Source organism: Oryx dammah, unplaced genomic scaffold (assembly GCF_014754425.2).
Source record: "Oryx dammah isolate SB20612 unplaced genomic scaffold, SCBI_Odam_1.1 HiC_scaffold_15, whole genome shotgun sequence".
NCBI lineage: Eukaryota > Metazoa > Chordata > Mammalia > Artiodactyla > Bovidae > Oryx > Oryx dammah.
In genome coordinates this window covers 46478953-46499584 of record NW_024070199.1, presented here as the reverse complement: position 1 = coordinate 46499584, position 20632 = coordinate 46478953, and the positions used below count along the sequence as shown (strand labels likewise).

The 20632-nt window shown below is 52.7% G+C and overlaps 1 protein-coding gene across 1 annotated transcript in view; it reads left to right on the top strand.

The window, feature by feature from the left end:
- The first annotated feature begins 4184 nt into the window (after positions 1 to 4184).
- SHANK2 (SH3 and multiple ankyrin repeat domains 2) overlaps positions 4185 to 20632 on the top strand; it is a 527407-nt gene continuing 510959 nt past the window's right edge. The window contains exon 1 of the mRNA XM_040255275.1: positions 4185 to 4433. The gene's annotated coding sequence lies outside the window, so the exon portion shown is untranslated. The remainder of the gene's footprint in view (positions 4434 to 20632) is intronic.

Genomic DNA, 20632 nt, shown 5'->3' with positions numbered 1-20632 from the left:
GATGGAGGAGCCTGGTGGGCTGCAGTCCATGGGGTCGCTAGGGGTTGGACAAGACTGAGCGACTTCACTTTCACCTTTCACTTTCATGCATTGGAAAGGAAATGGCAACCCACTCCAGTGTTCTTGCCTGGAGAATCCCAGGGACAGGGGAGCCTAGTGGGCTGCCGTCTATGGGGTCGCACAGAGTCGGACACGACTGAAGCGACTTAGCAGCAGCAGTTGTCTTGGAGATTCCTTGGGATTTTGTAGTCTTGTCATCTGCAAATGGGGGCAGTTTTATTTCTATCTTCCTGATCAGGGGGCTTCTCTGGTGGCTTAGACAGTAAAGCATTGCAGGAGACCTGAGTTCGATTCCTGGGTCAAGAAGATCCCCTGGAGTAGGAAACAGGCAACTCACTCCAGTATTCTTGCCTGGAGAATCCCATGGACAGAAGGACCTGGCGGGCTACAGTCCACAGTGTTGCAAAGAGCCGGGCACGAGTGGCGAACACTGTCACTTTCCTGATCTGTGTGCTTTAAATCTTCTTTTCTTGCCTCTTCTATTACCTGGAACATCTCTTGGTGTGTTGAGTGAAAACGATTAGAGCAGACATCCTTGTTCCTGGTTACAGAAGGAAAGCGTTTCGTCTTTCCCTATTTGGAATAATGGTAGCTGATTACATGAGGTTTTGCAGATGCTCTTGATCAGGTTGAAGAATTTCCCTTCTTCCTTTTTTGAGGGGGGAGAATTTGTCACAGATGTTGAATTTGGTCAAATGCTTTTTCTGCATTGATCGCTTTGATTGTATGATTTTACTTTAACCTATTGGTATAGAGTATCACATAAATTAATTTTTAAAAAAAATATTGAACCAGCCTGGCATTCCAGAAATAAACCTTACTTGTCTTGATCTATAAGTCTTCTTCTTATACAGTAATTGCTTAACTCTTATTTGTTAATATTTTGTTAAAGGTTTTTTTTCCATCTATATTTGAGGGATATGGGCCTGTGATTTTCTCTTTGTATAGTTTTAGTATCAGTATCATGCTGCTAAGTCGATTCAGTCACGTCCGACTCTGTGCGACCCCGTAGACGGCAGCCCACCAGGCACCCCGTCCCTGGGATTCTCCAGGCAAGAACACTGGAGTGGGTTGCCATTTCCTTCTCCAATGCATGAGAGTGAAAAGTGAAAGTGACGTCTTCAGTCCTGTCCGACTCTTACACTATACAATATCTTCCAGAAAACAGAATCCAATCAATTTTATGGAACCAATATCATACTGATGCTGATTCATATTGGTTCCATAAAATCGACTGGGTTCTGTTTTCTGGAAGATCCTGTATAGTGTGCTCTCAGTTATTCAGTTTTGTCTGACTCTTTGCAGCCCCAGGGACTGCAGCCCGCCAGGCTCTTCTGTCCACTGAGTTTTCCAGCAATAATACTGGAATGGGTTGCCATTTCCTACTCTAGATATTGTATAGAATTGATACTAATTCTCTGAACATTTCATGGAATTCTCTGGTGAAACTATCGGTGTGGAGATTTCCTTTCTTACGAAAACGTGCATTTTATAATGAGGAACTCAATCTTCTTAATAGCTGTAGGGCTTCTCAGATTACCTATTTCCTACAGAATGAGATGTAACTGCATTTCTTAAGGAATTGGTTTCTTTCACTTATATTGTCTCATTTAAGTGTGTGGAGCTGTTGATCCTCTCAGTGCCTGCAGGGTCATAATAATATCCTCTGTTACATTCCTGGAATTGGTAATTTGAGCCTTTTCTGTCTGTTTTGGTTAGTTTTGTCAATTTTATTGACTTTTACAAAGAGCCAGCTCATCATTTCATTGTTTCTCTATTTTTTTTTTTTGGTTTTGTTTTTATTTATCTTCACTCTTTTGATTATTTCCTTCCTTCCTTCAAACCTTTGCTTTGGATTTATTTTCCTCACCTTTTACTAGCTTCCTGAGATGGGAACTTAGACTTTGATTTTCAATTATTCCTCCCCCCTCCTCTCTGTGTTTTCTTTTTAAAAAAATTTACTGGAGCATTGTTGATATTTAGTCACTCAGTCATGTCTGACTCTTCATGACCCTGTGGACTGCTCAGTCATGTCTGACTCTTCGTGACCCCGTGGACTGTAGCCCTCCAGCCTCCTCCGTCCATGGGATTCTCCAGGCAAGAATACTGGAGTGGGTTGCCATTACCTCCTCCAGGGGAGCTTCCCGACTCCAGGATCAAACCTCTGTCTCCTGTACCGGCAGGCAGATTCTCTACCACTGAGTCGGCAGGGAAGCTCTTCTTTTGGAGTACAGTTGGTTTCAAACGTCGTGTTAGTTTCTGTTGCACAGCAGCATGACTTTCTGATGGTGTGAAAGTGACACATACTCGGTAGAGACTCTACTTTGAATCTTGAATTTTGATCTTTCTGGGCCTGTGACACGTGGAACCATCCTTTGTCGTGGGCGGGAGCGGTGAGCTGCGGCTCCTGCCAGCCACGTGGTCGCAGGGGTGAGCGGCCAACATGCAACCACTCTGCACCCGGACGACCATTCTGGTTTTCACTTCCAGGACAGTTTTCAGTAAATGTAGTGAGATAGTCAGCAAGTCATAAAGTAGGCTTTGTGTTAGACCATTTGGTCCAACCACAGGCTAATAATGAACGTGTTCTGAGTGTGTCGAAAGGAGGTGAGACTGTGCTGTGATGTCCAGTTGGGTGTATTACGTGCATTTTTGAGTTACGATATTTTCTACTTGTGATGGGTTTACCCAGATCATATGGGTTTACCCCATCATATGTCAAGGAAGATCTGTATTTCCTTGTTGCAATTTTCTGTTTTTTTTTGTGTGAGGTTTTCTGTTTTACTTGTTTCCAGGGGTGTTCACAATTAACGTGTGGAGGCATTTTTGTTTTTGTCGCTTCAGACTCAATTTCAGCGCTAACATCTCTGTCCCCTGAGTGTTGCCAGCCTCCGGTTGTCTCTCACCCACTTGAGATCTTCCTGGTTTGGGGGATAATGAATGATTTTCAGTGGAAATGTGCACAGTTGTGTATTCTGTCGTGCGCCGCGGGTCTCATTGAGCCTGCTGGTTTAGCCTGTTTGTTCGGACATTACAGGGAAGGCGTGCGGCCTTGTTACTGCCTGCAGATGTCCAGGGTCCTCGGTTGACAACCGCTGACACCCCAGTGGGGAGGCCCCTTGTTGTTGCTGGTGGGGGAGGGGACCTGCTCCCACGTGGCCTCCTCCGATAGAGGGGGGCGTGGCCTCACGTGCTGGCGATGGGGAGGGTCCTGACTCTCTGTCAGCCCTCTTCTGACCTTGTCCACTGAGATGAGGGGTGGGGGGTGCTGTGTGAGTGCAGAAATCTAGGCTCCATGTGGTGTCTGCATTGATACGGTGGAACTGGAGGAGGATGCGTGCCTGCTTGGTGGGGAAGAAAGTTCCAGCTCCATGGCTTGGTTTATCTGCCCCCTCCCTCCCCGTGGAGGTTTGAGTGCCTATGACGGCCCTGCGAGGGGAAGTCCAGGCTCCCCCTTGCGAGGGGAAGTCCAGGCTCCCCCTTGCCCTCTGCTCCTGGGACTCAGGGTGGGGGCCGCAATTCTTCTGTGACATCAGGGTGGAGTAGCAGAGTGATTGTCTGCACGATTTTCTCCTGTTTTGCTACCATTTTCCTGGATTTTTTCTGGAGAGAGTAGTCGTTCTTTGCAGCTTTTTTTCCCCCGCTTCTACTGATGTTTCAGCTGAAGCTCCAGTCATTTGGCCACCCGATGTGAAGAGCTGACTCTCTGGAAAAGGCCCTGATGCTGGGAAAGACTGAGGGTAGGAGGAGAGGGGGGCGACAGAGGATGAGATGGTTGGATGGCGTCACCGACTCAATAGACGTGAGTTTGAGCAAGTTCCGGGAGGGAGTGGAGGACAGGGGAGCCTGGCGTGCTGCAGTCCATGGGGTCGCAAAGAGTCGGACACGACTGAACGACTGAAGCGCAGCAGCTGGTGTTTCTGGCTCTCTGGCTTCTTAGCTCCCAATCTGGAATATTAGGCAGAAACCCAGCTCAGAGAACTGAGCGCTGTGCCGGTCCCTGGGCCCCTGCCTTCTCTCCACCCCTCTGAGTCTTCAGTTTGTCTCTTGGGCAGCATCCTGGGGTTTCCATTGCACGTCTTGGGAGGAGTGCAGGAAAGTGCGTCTGTGCCCTCTTTCAGGAAGCAGCTGCTGGTTTCCAGCTCGCAGGCATCAGAGCGCTTGTAGTTCTGACCTCTGCCTGCTCGTGCAGCCTCGATCTGGCACTTGTAGTTCTGACCTCTGCTTCCTCGTGGAGCCTCGGTCCGACCGTGCCCTGGTTGTCTCTCACAGCTCTGGACATGTCTCCTGTCTCCTTGCCCTGACCCATTGGAGTGCAGTTGGTTCTGATTCCAAGAAGCCTTCCTGCGGGGCCCAGTCTGCCAGCGCCTCTGGTGAGTTAGAACATGTTCAGTGCCGTGGTGTGGACCGCCTCCCAACTTTGGCATCCCGGCCAGAGGACGGCGGTTCCTCGTGGCCAGGGCCCCAATGCCGGTGTCAGAGTTGGGGGCGGTTTGTCCTGGGTGCTGGAAGAACATGCCTGCCCTTGCTGCCCAGTTAGTGTGACCCTGGGGGAACTCACCAGGACTGCAGCTGAGACCCCAGTCTGGCTCTTCGTCTCTGCTCAGAGATGTCCTGGCTGGGAGGGTAGATGGTGGAGGAAGTGTGACAGGCGCCCTGCCTCCACTGTTTCCTGGACCAGGAGATGTCTGCTTGTGTCCAGCGTGGGGACCACAGAGGGAAGCCCACAGCCTGAGGTTCGGCAGAGCTGAGACATGCTCTGAGCTTGCAGTCTGACACCTGCTGCTGATTGCATGCTGACCGTCTCCTGTGGGCTCCTCTGGTGCCGTTTCTCTGTAATACGTGCTTGTAATCGGCGTTTTCAGAGTGTGGCCTGGATGCTGGGCTTCCCCACGGCGACCTCGTGAGGCAGGGGCACCGGCCGCCATCCTCGGGTGAGGGGCTGGGCCCCCAGCGGTGAGACCTGCTGTTCCCCGCCGCGCTGGTCCGGAGAGGCTCCGCCTGGCCCTGGCTCTGCACACCCTGAGCTCTCTCTGGTGTCGCACCCAGCCGCCCAGCCTGGGGACCAGAAAGGCAGGTCTGTGAGGTCCGCTCCCGCTCGGACATATTTTTCAGACTTTTGAAAAAGTGTATTGCCTAGCCAAGGAGACGTTTTAGACCCTTGTTCCAAATTGTCCACCCCAACGGGATTTTAATACATGGACGTGCTGTGTATCTGTTTATGTTCTGCTTGTATATCGCTGCTTTCTGCTTAAGAACACAGACCCGTTGCACCTTCCCAGATTCTGATGAGAAGGAGAAGAACGTCCTAGATGTACAAATACCCCAGGCAGGAGCGGAACGTCAGGGCCACTGCCCCAGCCCTGGTCACCTTGGGCTTGTGGGGGTTGGGTGCTGTGGGGGGTGGGTGCTGCTACCCCTGGCTTCCCAGGCCTCTAGTCCTGCCTGAGATCCAGTTCAGCCCCTCTCGCTGTCCTTGTGCAAGTCCCCCGAGTGCCCCGAGTTGCTTCTCTGGCCCCTGCTCCCGCCCTCCCCTGGGTGCATGTGAGTGCTGTCCTGGCAGGCGGGAGGCGACGGGGCTCTGGGAGGACCAGCCCCGCGCTTCCGGCCGAGGGTGCAGAGCCTGCAGTCCCCTCGTCCTCTGTCTGTCCAAGAAGCTGGATGCAGATCCCTATGGGGAAGCCCCCGGTGCCGATTCCCCACGGCTGCTCACTCGCGTGGCTCCATGGAGAGCTGATGGGTGGGGTGCACACCGTGGGTGACTCGAGTGGAGGCTGTGGCCACACGTTCCTCTAGCGGCGGAGCAGGCTCGGAGAAGGAGGTGTCCAGGTTGGCGGGAAGGTCCTTGTCCCCACCCTCGGGCTCCGGACCTGGGCCTTGCTTACCTTCATTATGGTGGCAGCCGGGGGCAGGGCACCGAGCCCCCAGCACCTTCTCCCCACCCTCGGGCTCCAGACCTGGGCCTTGCTTACCTTCATTATGGTGGCAGCTGGGGGCAGGGCACCAAGCCCCCAGCACCATGTTTCTGCATTTGTGGGGGGCCGTCTGCCCCAGGCAGGGTGGGGGGCTTGTTGGCTCACAACCAGGTCGAACCTCCCTGGGCCTGGGTTTGTACCAAGGCCCGCTCACCTCCTCCTGCCTCCTTTCTGAGAAGAGGCCCCTTGGCCACTCGCCCCGAGCGCTTGCCTGTCCCGGCCCGGGGTCGGGAACCCTGCGTCAGGGCTGGACTTCCAGCTGCTTCTTCAGGGACTCCTCTCCGCGGGCCCCAAATGCTGGGGGCCTGTGGTCTCAGAATCCATCTCTGTGGCCGTGGTCACTGATGTGCCAGGGAAGAGAAGGGGAACGGCTGGGCCAGGCGGCCCTTTAGGCCGGGAGTGGACGCACGGTCAGCTTGCTCTGCCGGCCAGGGTGCCTTTCGCCCACAGCATTGGTCATCTCCAGGCCAGAGGGCCTCGGGGGGCTGGGTGTTCGCAGAGAGATGAGCCTCAGGGGAGCCTTCCAAGGCCTCTCAGCTGGAGAAGGATGGTGGTCCTGTGCTGTGGATGGAAGGGAGTAGTTTCTGCCTCTCAGGCATCAGTCTTTGTGAGCTCAGGAGGTGCTGCGTCCTGAGTGGGTTGGGGGAATGGAGGCAGAATTCTCCATCAGGCCTGGATTTTTCTGTGCACGTCATCTCCTTCTCAGCTGTTTTTCCTGCATCCTCAGATGTCCTAGAGGCCGCTGTTCATCGTGGATGCCCCTGCGTGGGCGCCCCATGGCCCCCGTCCTGGCCACCGCGTCCCCTTGCAGTGGAGATGGTCATCACGTAGCAAAGCGGTGTGGATTCTGGGTTTCAGGCCTTTGGAAGCAATCCCCTCCTGCTGCCACTTAGAAAAACATGGAAAATGACCCTCGGGTGGTGATTTAGGGAGCAGCCAGGATGTTACGTAACGGGTGGCAGAGGGTTTCACTTTAGGGTAATGGAATTAATGCACAGTTAATTAACGTGATGCCATCCAACCACCTCATCCCCTTCTGTATCTGCCCTCAGTCTTTCGCAGCATGAGGGTCTTTTCGAGTCAGTGAATTCTCACTCATGAGTCACGGTGCTAGCTTGAACGAATTCAGATATTCTGTTTTCATGAAGCTATTGCTCAGTTACTAACTTGTGTCTGACTCTTTGCGACCCCACGGACACCAGGCTTCTCTGTCCTTCACCATGAACCCTAAGGGTCCTGGGATGTACGGGTTACACCAGGATTATCTCATTGGGCCTTTAATGCCATCACAAGAGGCCTTACAACAGGCAGGTCTGAGCAGAGGAAACCCGTGAAGGCGGGGGTTGGGGGACGCAGCTGTGAGCTGGGACACCTGGAGCCCCTAGAGGCCGGAAGAGGCAGGAAGGCCCCTCCCCGAGAGCCCTCGGAGGGAGCTGGCTCTGCGATGCCTGGGTTTCCATCCTGTGAACCTAATTACAGACGTTCAGCCTCCAGGATTGGGAGGGGATATGTTTGTGTCGCTCTGAGCGGCCCCGCCTGGGGCCCTTTGTCACAGCAGACCCTGGATGGTCATACACCGCGTGAATCCCGATTTCACTGCGGTCGGGGGACAGGGTCACATTTCAGTGGAGAGGAAGGGAAGTGGGGCCTTGCGTGTGGCTGGGGCTCAGGATTTGAACAGCTTACCTCGATGGCTAGCTGGTCACCACGGGAAGACGTGGTGCCCTTTCCCCAGGGCGCCGTGGCCCAGCTGAGATCTTAGGGAGTGGGCTTGGCACGGGCATGGGCAGCACTTCCATCACCCTGTCACTGTCTGCAGGACGCGCCCCCAGGCAAACCGCTGGGAGAGGCGTTTGGTTCAGTTGAGTTGAGTTCAGCTCCTCTGTTGTCCCCTTTTCCATCTTCAGTCTTTCCCAGAGCCAGGGTCTTTTCCGGTGAGTCGGCTCTCCGCATCAGGTGGCGAAAGTATTGGAGTTTCAGCTTCAGCATCAGTCCTTCCAGTGAATATTCAGGACTGCTTTCCTTTAGGAAGGCCCTGAGCACCCCCGCTCTCGGCCAGACTGAGCCTGAGGTCCGCACGCCGGGCGCACACTGCTGAGCCTCGCAGAAGTGCCCCGAGAGTTTCACACATTCAGAGTGTCCCCCACGAACATCCGCTTTCAGAGCTTCCACCCGCTTCAGAGTCCTGGAGGTCCAGTGGGCACCCCAAACCCTGCCCACACGCCTCCTGCCTTTGGTCTTTCTGGGCGGGTACACTCTGCTCCGGCCACCCCAGGACCTTCACATCTTACCAGGACATAGGGGGCAAGGAGGCCTGAGGGGTCAGGGAGCCTGCCAGGCCATGCCCACCCCTCATGGTGGCACGTGGCTCCACACTGTCCGTGGGCGTGTTTCCCGTGCCCAGTGGCTCCACCCTAGACGCGTGGTTCTCATGTTCGCTCTCTGCGCCTCCCCTCCGGGTTCCTGACCCCTTGACTGTCTGGAGACCCCACCTCCCAGGAGGGTTCCTTGTCTCCACCCTTGCACACTCTCTGAGAGCACGGCCCCCAGCTCCCAGGGGCTGCCCAGGACACAGCTGCACCCTCGGGCGTCTCGGGGCCATTGTGGGAAAGAGCCCAGCGCCCTTGGGTTTCCTTCTGCTCCTCTGCCCCCCGCCTCCTCCAACCACGTTAGACCTGGTCGCCCACTGAGACAGGTAGGGAGGGAAGGGGGACCCGCAGAGCTGATGCCTGAATGACCTCGGGCTTTGCAGAGCCCCGGGGTTGGAGTGTGGTATTGAGAAGGCTGCAGGGGTCCAGGTGGACCGGAGTCTCCATGGGAGCTGCGGGTCTCCTCTGAGGACTGAGATGGAGGCCATGAGGTCTCGGGAAAGCGGTGCTGGCCGTTGTGCTCGTCATGTGGGTCCTCCCAGACCGCTCAGCCAAGGACTGCCTCGTCATCTCGGCAGGTGGAGCCCTTCCCCCGGGCCGCGTGTGCGTGCCGCCCGCGTCTACCACAGCTCCTGCACACAGCACCTGGGCCAACTCACCAATGCTCCCCGCAGGGGTGAGGACGATCGAGGATGAGGAAGAACTGGGTTTGCTGACCCAAATGGGTCATCTCAGTCCTAGGAAAAGGCTGTGTTATTTTGCTTTTGACTTGGAACCTGAGCCAAGGAACGAGAACTCTTGGGTGTCTTGTTGAAATCGCAGGTTCTAAGGCCTCCTCCGGTTCAATAGGAATCTGCCTTGTTAGTTTACTAACCAAGTGATCCTGCTGCAGGCCCCACTGAGAACTCTGCTTTAATGTTCGGTCATGCTGTGCTTACTTGCTCCATCGTGTCTGACTCTTTGGGACTCCATGGACTATTAACATTGGGTTAAAGACGAAACTCTGCCAAAACCATCAGGCTATGACCAGCTCCTGGGATGAATAGCGTGGCTTTGCAGCCACATGTGTGTTTTATCTCTGAGCCTCCTGGAAGCCAGGGGGAAAAGGGAAAGCTGGGCTAGTCGAGCGCTCTTTTCTAGTATGAGTTCACCTGGAGAACAGGTTTTCTTAATTAGTGCTCCAGTCTAGGAGGAATGTTCTCAAGTGGTGTCTTCAGTTGGCGTTTGACCAGAAACACCCCAGTAGTTGTCATATACTGTTTGACCTCAGTGAAAGCTGAGGACATAACAAAACCTTTTCTTAATTATTATTTTGCTTGTGATGGGTCTTCATTGCAGTGTGTGGCCTGGCAGCATGCAGGAAGCTTAGGTCCCTGACCAGGGATCAAACCCATGTCCCCTGCATTGCACGGCAGATTCTCAATTGCTGCACCATCAGAGAAATACCAAAACAAAAACCTTTTTGAGATGGACAGTACGCTGAGAGATTCAAGTGTATTACAGTCTCGTATTTTGAGGTGATTCAGGCGTAGAATTCATGGAACCGTGGGCAGTGCTGGCTTTGCCCAAGGACAAGGCTTTTCGCAAAAGAGAATCAAAGAAAAGAGATAAAAGACAGTTGAATGATTCTATAGCATGTGATTCCATTTAATATGAAATGCCCCCCGAAAGGCAAATTTCTAGAGATAGAAAGTCCTGAGTGGTTGCCAGGGGTGGTGGGGCTGGGGCTTTGGGAAGTGATGGCTGAGAATTACAGTGTTCTTGAGACTGTGTAACTGTTTTGATATGGACAGAGGTGATGGTCTACTCAACTCCATGATCACAGGAGACCTGCTGAACTGTACCTTCCTGAGAAAACTATATGCATGTCAAGAAGCAGCAAAATCGGACATGGAATAATGGACTGGTTCCAAGTTGGGAAAGGAGAACGTCAAGGCTGCATATCGTCACCCTGCGTATTTAACTTCTATGCAGAGCACATCATGAGAAATGCCAGGGTGGATGGAGCACAAACTGGGATCAAGATTGCTGGGGAAAATATCAATAACCTTGGATATGTAGATGACACCACTCTTATGGCAAAGTGACAAAGAACTAAAGAGCCTCTTGATGAAGGTGAAAGAGGAGAGTGAAAAAGCTGTTTTAAAAGTTAACATTCAAGAAATGAAGGTCATGGCATCTGGTCCCATCACTTCATGGCAAATAGATGGGGAAACAATGGAAATAGTGACAGACTTTATTTTCCTGGGCTCCCAAATCACTGCAGATGGTGATTGCAGCCATGAAATTAAAAGACACTTGCTCCTTGGAAGAAAAGCTATGACAAACCTAGACAGCATATTACTTTGTGGACAGAGGTCTGTCCATTCAAAGCTGTGGTTTTTTCCAGTAGTCATGTGTGGGTGTGAGAGTTGGACCATGAAGAAGGCTGAGTGCTGAAGAATTGATGCTTTTGAACTGTGGTGTTGGAGAAGGCTCTTGAGAGTCCTTTGGACTGCAAGGAGATCCAACCAGTCCATCCTAAAGGAAATCAGTCCTGAATATTCATTAGAGGGACTGATGCTGAAGCTGAAGTTCCAGTACTTTGGCCACCTGATGAGAAGTACTGACTCATTGGAAAAGACCCTGATGCTGGGAAAGATTGAAGGCGGAAGGAGAAGGGGATGACAGAGGATGAGATAGCTGGATGGCATCGCTGATTCAATGGACATGAGTTTGAACAAACTCAGGGAGACAGTGAAGAACAGGGAGGCTTGGCGTGCTGCAGTCTATGGCGTCATAAAGAGTTGGACACGACTGAGCAACTGAACAGCCAGTGAGTTGTGTGGCATGTGGATTAGATCTTCCCTAAGCTGTTTCCAAAAAGAATTGGTGACATGTGTGCGTGTTACACTGAGTCCAAGACTGTAGGCCGGAGAGCTGGAAAGAGACGCTTTGTCCCGACGGAGCCCGGCTCAGCTTCCTTAGGGCAGGGAGGCCTCCAGGGCTGCAGTCTCCTGGGAGGCCTCTAAACCCTGGCCCCTGAGCACTGGGCCAGCCCTCAGGTCAGTGGGGCTCCCGCCCTGGCCCCAGGGTGTGTGTCCTGTGTCTGAGGATCCCAGGCACTGATTGCACGTTCTCACGCCTTGCTGTCTCTGTTCCCTGAGATATTTTTACCTCCAGGCCCGAGGCTGCTGAGCGAGATCTTTGGCGCAGGGCTTGCCCGCATCGAGGTGTTGGAGGGTGGTTTCTCTGAGCGGAGCAGGCTGTGTGTCCTGGGTTCTCCCAGTAGAAGCTGGATCTCTCCCGTCTCTGAGCCTGTGCCAAGCAAGTGGAAGTAACCTGATGGAATGAGTTAGTATCTGGTCTCAGGGTGGGGCTGGGTTTACTGAGGTTCATAGAGACAGCTTCCTGGTAAGAAAGAAGTTAGTGAATATAAGTAAAGTGATACTCATGTGACTGTAAATTTATATGTATCTCACTTCAGTATTCTTGCCTGGAAAATCCCACGGACAGAGGACCCTGGTGAGCTACAGTCTATGGGGCCGCAAAAGAGTCAGATATGACTTAGCAGCTGAACAACAGAGCACCAATAACAATCTGTTTCAGAAGAAAAAAGTCATGTTGCCAAGTCAGGAATTTTCTAGGTTTGGTGACACTGGGGTTTGTGTTGGGGAAATCTGGAGAGCCTGGTGTCTGGAGCGCCCTGCTGTTCTACAGAGCCGGGATGCACCCAGCAGAGGGTCTCACACAAGCCCTAGCTGGGTGGGGGCTGATGCCAGCCTGTAGTCCAGTTCTCCTGGGAGGGTCAGCTGCCATGTGGCTTTACAACTGCGGGGAGTCACTGACTCCTTGACTTCACCTTTCCTTGGAAGGAACAAGGGAGAAGTCAGAAAGAATGAAACTCACCAGAACAAACACATCAACCTTCCGCCGAACGAGGTTTTTCCTACCTTGGACGGTTGGAAATAAAACTCAAGGTGTTTGCATGGATGCAAATTGTCCTCTTTTCTTTCTTTTTTCTTTTTTACTGTTGACATTTTTATTCTATTACAAATTGTTGCCTGTTTGCCTAGGTAGCGAGCCGGTCTCTGTAATTTTGCTGTGGTCCCGTAGCCATGAATGGAAAAATAGGGCAATTTACCTGTCTGTCAGAAGCACAGCCGGGGATGGAAGGAAGGGCTGCTGTTCCACGTTCTCTAAATATTTATGCTCCTGTTCCTCTTTTGTATTTGTTCCTTCCACCCGAATGGCAGGTACACAGTCGCCTTCCAGTGCTCATTCTCCCTGGATGTTTTTAGGGAGAGCGGTTCCACCAATCAGAGCTGTTTCATAGTCACGAAATGGATTCAAACTAATATTTAATCCAGTGACTAGGACGTTGGAATGTAGTTCAGGCCCATTGGGTATTTTTTTTTTTTGCACATCCTTTTATTTTTTTGGAATATAATTGGTTTACAGTGTTGCACAGTGGAGTGAATCAGCCATGTGTGTGTATGGGTCCCCTCCTTGCTGTACAGTGGAGTGAATCAGCCATGCATGTGTATGGGTCCCCTCCTTCTTTGGCCTCCTTCTCACCCATCTAGGTCATCACAGAGCACCGGACTGAGCTCCATGTTCTTTACTATACAGCAGCTTCCTGCTAGCTGTCTGTTTTACGCCTGGTAGAGGAGAAGGCAGTGGCACCCCACTCCAGTACTCTTGCCTGGAAAATCCCATGGACGGGGGAGCCTGGTGGGCTGCAGTCCATGGGGTTGCGAAGAGTCAGACACGACTGAGCGACTTCACTTTCACTTTTCACTTTCATGCTTTGGAGAAGGAAATGGCAACCCACTCCAGTGTTCTTGCCTGGAGAATCCCAGGGACGGAGGAGCCTGGTGGGCTGCCGTCTATGGGGTCGCACAGAGTCGGACACAACTGAAGTCTTAGTAGTAGCAGCAGCAGCGTGTACATGTCAGTCCTAATCTCCCAACTCATCCTACATCCCCTGCTGTGTCCACAAGTTCATTCTCTACGTCTGTGTCTCTATTCCTGCCCTGGAACTAGGTTCATCTGCACGATTTTTCTGGATTCCACAAATATGCATTAATGTATGATATTTGTTTTTCTCTTTCTGACTAATTTCACTCCGTATGATAGAGTCTAGGTCTATCCACGTCTCTACAAATGACCCAAATTTCATTCCTTTTTTAGCGCCGAGTAGTATTCCACTGTATATATGTACCACACCTTTATCCACTCATCTGCTGGTGGACGTCTAGGTCATTTCCACGTCTTGGCTATTGTGAAGAGGGCTGCTGTGAACACAGGCGTGCATGTATCTTTTTGAATGAAAGTTTTCTCCGGATGTACACCCAGGAGTGAGATTGCTGGATCGTACTATATTTCTGTTTCTAGAGGAAGCTCAATTGCTGGGTCATGCGGCCACTCTGGGTTTTGAGGACTCTCTGCACTGTTCTCCATGGTGGCTGCATCTCTTTGCATCCTCACTAGCAGTGGAGAGGGCGCCCTTTCCGAGGAGGTGTTGTCTCTGTGGTATCTGTATCCTGCAACCCTTGCCCAGGACTGGCTCTGTAGCTCTGTGGCGGCGTCCAGGGAGGGAACTAGTTCATGTGACGGGAAGCACGCCCCTGGGCTTGCTTCTGTGTCTCTGATCAGGCTGCGGCTGAGGGGTCCAGGTGAAGCCTGGGTGGGGCTTGCCCTAAAATGCCGCGGCGGCTGACGGGGGACAGACGCCCCGGGTGTGTCTGTGATGCACACGTGTGTCTGGAGTCCCGGGGAGCACCATGTCCTCGTCTTCACGTGGGGAGCCGTCACCTGAGAACTCGTCCATGGGAACTGGGTCCCTGCCCACACAGGCTCATCTTACCTGGGAGCTGGCAGTTGTTCTGGGCAGTGCAGATGGGAAGCGAGTCGGATCCCATTACCTGCCTTGGGGGTGGGGGGAGGCGTTGTTCCTGCAGCCACCTCGAGCCAGGAAACATGCCCGCAAGCCGGGGCGCTTGCCCTGGTCCTCCGGTTCCTCTGGGAGCAGGCTTCTCCAGATTTCCTCTGTGGTGTTTGATTCTTTTTTTAGATTTTCCTGTTTGACTTTTATGCAGGTGACCTACCTGCTGGTACAGGTATCAGGTTCCCCGCCTCGCCCATGCAGCCCTGCTCCTGAGAGCTGCAGTCACTTACAGAACCGGCTGTTCAGGGGCCCTCAGACCGCCCTCAAGTTCAGTGATTCTCTAGGCCTCGCAGTACTCAGCCCAGCTGATGTAGTCACACTTCGTTACAGAGAGACGGCCCAGGTGAAATCAGCTGATGCAAAGGCTCGTGGGCCAGGGTCCAGGGGGACGAGGCGCCAGCTCCCAGCTGTCCTGTCCCAGAGGACTCTTGCAAATGACACTTGATTCTTCCAGAAGCCCCGTGTGACAGCACATGTGAGCTGCTGCCAATCAGGACTCCTCCCCGGGGAGCATTAGGGAGTCCTGGGGTTTTACTGGGGGTCGGTCACAGAGGCATGGTGGACCACCTGCAGGCTGAGCTTAGTCTCCAGCCCCTCCATCAAGCCCGGGGCCCTCCCCATAAACCATGTCATTAGTATAAATGACCTGTGTGGCTCATGGCCTCGTATAAACAAAGCCACTCTTCTCAGGAGGACATTTTCAAGGGCTCAGAGGTGCCCTCCCAGGAGTCCCGTCAAGGGTCTGGACAATCCTGACCAGCTGTGTTCACCCGTCACCGCACAGCAGTATTTCAGAGAGTGGACTCTGGGTCCAGCATCACATCTTGGTTCTGCCGTGTCTTGGCTCTCTGGTTTAGGTACTTGTTCTCTCTCTTTATGTCTCTGTTTCCTGATTGGTAAGGTGGGGGCAATATTGGATAAGCAGAGGGTTAAAAACTGAATGGCCACTGATGAAAGAGAGTGACTGTTGCAGCTGGGGAAAATGTGATTGCCCACGGAGGAGGGCAGGCTGCAGGTCCTCAAGGAGTTAGACAGACCCAGCGATTCCACTCGCGGGCACATACCCCAGAGGTGGGAACACAGGTTCAAACGGGCCTGCCCAGGAGACATGGACACATGTGACTCTTCACAGAAACACTGATGGCCACCCACAGACGAATGGATAAAACACACGTGGTCCATCCGTACAAGGGAATATCATTCATCCACGGAAAAGCATGAAGCCCTGACACTCGCTGCAACGTGGATGAACATCAAGAACGTTACGTCAAGTAAAAGAAGCCAGACGCAAGAGGCCTCACCCTGTGTGACTGCAGTTATGTGAAGTGCCCTGAATGAGGCAGTGGGGCTCCCGGTGAGGAGGGGCAGAGTTGACTGGGGTGGGATTTGGAGGAGGAAGGAATGGGGAGTGAATGTGATGGGCTTGGGGGTCTCCATTTGGCTGATAGAAATGGCCTGGAATTAGACACTGGTGATGCGCGTACGAAACACCAGAAAACCACTGAGCTGTCCTTTTTAAATGGCGAATTTTATTTCCGTATAAAAATTGCTAAAATGAACTCCAGATGCCACCACACACCTAGGAGAATGGTCCAACCTGGAGTGATAGTGTCAGATACAGGGAGGATGTGGAGCAGCAGGAACTCACTGCTACGGCTGCCGCAGAAGACAATTCAGCGGCTTCTTACAAAACCAGACACTGCCTTAGCGTGTGTCCAGCGATTGCGTTCCTGAGCACTCACCCAGAGGTGAGAACTCAGTCCACACGAAAACCTGAACACAGGTTTCATTTATAATTGGCAAGAATTGGAAGCTGTGAGGTGCCCTTCAGATGAAATATTATCCAGCACTAGGAAGAAATGAGCTGTCACACACGGGAAGACATGGAGAAACCTTAAATGCTATGCAGTGTGAAAGGAGCCAGTCCGGAAAGTCTACCCACTATGTGTGCATGCGTGTGTGTGTGTGCATGTGTGCATGCGTGCATGTGTGTGTGCTCAGTCTTGTCTGGATCTGTGGCCCCATGGACTGCAGCCTGCTAAGCTTCTGTGGGTTGCCGTTTCCTACGCCAGGGAATCTTTCCAAGCCAGAGATCAAACCTGAGTGTTGCGTCTGCTGCATGGGCCGGCTGACTCTACCACTGTGCCGCCAGGGAAGCCCACAATGCACAGCTCCGACTGTATAAATTTCTGGGAAAAGCAAAACTGTGGAGCCTGTGAAAGCATCATTGGCTGCCAGGGGTGGGAGTGTGGAGAGGGGTGAGTGGAGAGAGCACGGAGGGCTTTTCAGGGCAGGAAATCCTCTCTGTGACGCTGCAGTGGTGGACACATTGAACATCTGTCCGAACTCATGGAAGATGCAAGACGAAGAGTGAGCCCAGGTGTAGACCGTGGACTCGGGGCGACGATGACGTGCCTCTCTGGGTTCATCACGAACCAGTGGGCCACTCTGGTGGGGACGTCGATGGTGGCGGATCTGTACCTCAGGGCGGGGGAGGCACACGGGAAGTCTCCATCCCTTCTTCTCAAGTTTGTTGTGAACCCGAAACTGCTAAAAAAAAAAAAAAAAAGGACAAATGAGAAAATAAAACTGCAGGCCTTGGGGAAGAATGATCTGTTTTGCAGTGAGATGCCGTTCTCTCTGTGGGGAGGGGGAGAGGCCTCCCCACCTGCACCCCCAGACTTTTGCTGCTTTCTCGCATCCGTGGTGCCTGCAACACCGTTCCCGATAACACGGTTACAGGGAGCCCTCGCCTGAGGTCTGCTCATCCTGGACGGGGTCGCCGGCTGTCTCTTCCAGCCACAGGGCGTTGGAGTTCCGCCTGGCAAGGCATGACGTCCTGGCTGGGTTGCCGGGGAGCCAACCCGCTTTGGAGGCATCCTTGGAGGGCTGGCACTGGGGACCCTCTCTGGCAGTCACGCTGTGCCCCCCTTCCCCCTGAGGCTGCGCTGCCTGCAGGCTGTTGCCCAGACCATGCAGAGGAGCCGGGTCACCTGTTGCTGCCTGGGGCCCCTTCCTTCCATGGAGCACCTCTTAAGAGGGCAGGACCGCCAAGGGGAAAGGATGGCATGAACTGCCATCCCCGTGGCTGGGGGTGTCCACAAGCCGGCTGCTGCCTGTCCTGCTCCAGTCCGTTCAGTCCAGGCACCAGGCTTCCACCTGCAGATGCGGGCTGCTTTGACTCAGGGCCAGCAATTTGTTGCCGAGGCTCTTGTATCCGGATAAGAGCTCGTTTTCATCAACTGTTTACATTTATTTGAGTCTGGCTTCCATGCTGGCCTTTGTGCTTTAGCCAGAACAGAACTTGAAGTTTATAAAGCGACTCTGCAGAGATCGCCTGATGAAGAACTCAGACGATTGTCTGAACTCAGGAAAACAAGAACTACAGCTTCGTGTGACAGGTGAAGGGAGAAAGATTCAGAGAGGTCGAGGGGCTTTCTCAAAGTCACACAGCAAGTGGCAGTACCAAGGCTGGTTCCCGACCTTGATGCACAGGGAGCGTGGGCCCCACATCGGCCGCGGTGGGCTGGGCAGGTGGCCGAGGCAGAACGATGGGGTGGAATTCGGGGAAGTGGTACGTAATCGCCAGTGCTGGTGTGATGGCCCGGCTGGATGAGCCTGCCCCGGGGCCTGTGGGTGTGGAACCGAGGCCACAGCTGCACGCTCCAGGGCTGCCTCTCCCCAAGCGGAATTTCACACTTCACACAGCGCTTTATGGCAAAAGTGTCATCACCTCAGGCGGTGCACCCTGAGGGGCCAGGGTGCTAGCTCCAGACAGCTGAGGGTCATATCAAAGGAGTGATTTCAATGAGCTCAGACTCTTGCATCTTCTGGTGCAGGGAAATCCGCTAAATTCATTAACTTGAGCTGATCTTCTGATGTTCCAACTACTTGATTTTGTTGCAACAACCCCTGTATAACCTGGCTCTCCCTTACCTTTTCAGAGCAGTCCTTCAGTGATCTAAGAGGCTGTTTTTCCGGACTTAGGTCCTCAGAAAGTCCACCAAATAAAGAATAATTTTCAACTTTGAGGTTGTGCGTTTTCAGGGGACAGCTGGCTTTCCTTGTTGGCAAGCAGTCTGCCCCTAAAAATTTCCTACCTTTTCCCCAGCAAAGGTTTCCCATGAAGTGAAGAGAACCTTCAGTTATTTGTGATTTTAGAATCAATATTGAGTTTATTCAATGTACATACCCTCAGACTTAGCTTTCCTAAAGCTCATGAATTTGATTTACGGCTGTTACTCTATTTATGAATCGAGGTGATTTTACAATCACCGTGGTCCATTGTTAAGATTCGCCTTCAGGGCAGAGGGTGCAGCTCAGATTCCACCTGCTGTGGGGTGCAGCCAAAAAAAAAAAAAAAAGAGTGGGCCTTTGATAACAGTGGGATCTCACTTACAAACTCAAATGCCCATGAATTTTAACAAAAATTCTGTTTCAGGGATGAAAGTCATTCTTTCATTACTTTGATTAGTAAAGTGTAACCTAATTATACTGAAAATTGGGAAACTCACATCCTCTGAAACATTCTGGACATTTTTGAACTTTCTTTTAAATTATACTTTGGGTGCAAAGTCTTATGACTAAACTTGCCATTCTGTTGCCAATTTTGACTGGGATGACGAGTGTAAACAGGTCCAGGGTGTAAAAGTGAAACCTTATTTCACTTTAAGATGATTTAAGATGTTATCAAAAAAACCAGACGGATTTAAAATGTTAAGAAAAACCCAAAAAAACCTTTTGGCCAACCCAGCATGATACTGGTTAGGTGCTTTTGGTATCTTTTTACTTGTCCTTTTTACCCCTTTTGGCTCTCTTAAGCCTCTGATTCGGAGAAGGCGATGGCAACCCACTCCAGTACTCTTGCCTGGAAACTCCCATGGATGGAGGAGCCTGGTGGGCTGCAGTCCATGGGTTGCTAGGAGTCGGGCACGACTGAGCGAATTCACTTTCACTTTTCACTTTCATGCATTGGAGAAGGAGATGGCAACCCGCTCCAGTGTCCTTGCCTGGAGAATCCCAGGGACAGGGGAGCCTGGCGGGCTGCCATCTCTGGGGTCGCACAGAGTCGGACACGACTGAGGGGACTTAGCAGCAAGCCTCTGATTACTTCCAATCTGGCTCTGAAGACATCTGATGGCCGTTTCTTCAGGTCCTTCGCACCTGCATGTAACTTACAGCTTTGCCGGGCCTGGGTTCCGCATTCTTCTGCGTCTCTCTGGCCAGGCCTCTCCTTGACATCAGCCCCCTCCCACCCTCATCTGCCCTTTGGGTCCAGCAGTTAGGTTGTGTTTACTGGCTTGATTCTGGTTTTCCTTTTTGAATAAAATTTGAATTTTAAAAAGAGAGGTAATTCAAAGACGACCAGGGAGTGAGCAGCTTTGGGGCCTGAGATCCTGACAGCAAAGGTGGTTTGTGGGTAGCTGAAGGTGGAGGGTGGGGGCTGCAGGGTCCCCGAGTGAACTCCCAGCCCTGACTGCCCAGCGCCGTGCTGGAGTCAGGGCCCATGCTGACTCCCTCGGTGCCTGCTTCTTAGGGCGCTTGAGGCCCAGGCACCTGCAGACAGGCCTCAGATGCAGCCTCAGGGGCCACTTGGGGAAGCTTTGCCTGTGAATTGTCTGGACACCCACCCTGCCCATTCCCCCCACCCTGAGTTGCTGGGGATCTGTTTCGTGTTATAAGGCTTTGGGGTTCTCTCTCTGCGGTGACGTCCCTGCAACACAGAAACGGTGCTGCCCTTTGACCTGGCCTCTCCAGGGACACTGCTGTCATAGGCTGGGCTATGTCACCCAGATCCACACATTAGTGTCCTAACCCCCGTGTCCAGAAAGTGTTTAGTTGCCAACTCATGTCCGACTCTTTTCGACCCCACGGACTGTAGTCCGCCAGGCTCCTCTGTCCATGGGATTCTCCAGGCAAGAATACTGAAGTGGATTGCCATTCTCTTCTCCACGGGATCTTCTTGACCCAGGGATCGAACCCAGGTCTCCCTGTTTGTAGGGGGATTCTTTACCATCTGAGCCACCAGCGAAGCACCCCCCTCTCCAAATCCAGAATGTGACTGTATCTGGAGCTGGGCTTTTAAAGAGGGGATTCAGGTAAACAGGGTCACTCGGGTGGGCCCTCATCCAGTGTGACTCCTGTCCTCATAAGCAGGGGGAGTTTGGAGACGGACGTGCCCACGGGGAGAAGCCAGGTGAGCGTGAAGACGGCCGTCCACAGGCGGAGGGGAGGGACCTCGGCTCCTTCCCTGGCAGGTCCCGCATGGAACCTGACGCAGCCATCTTGGACGTGCAGCC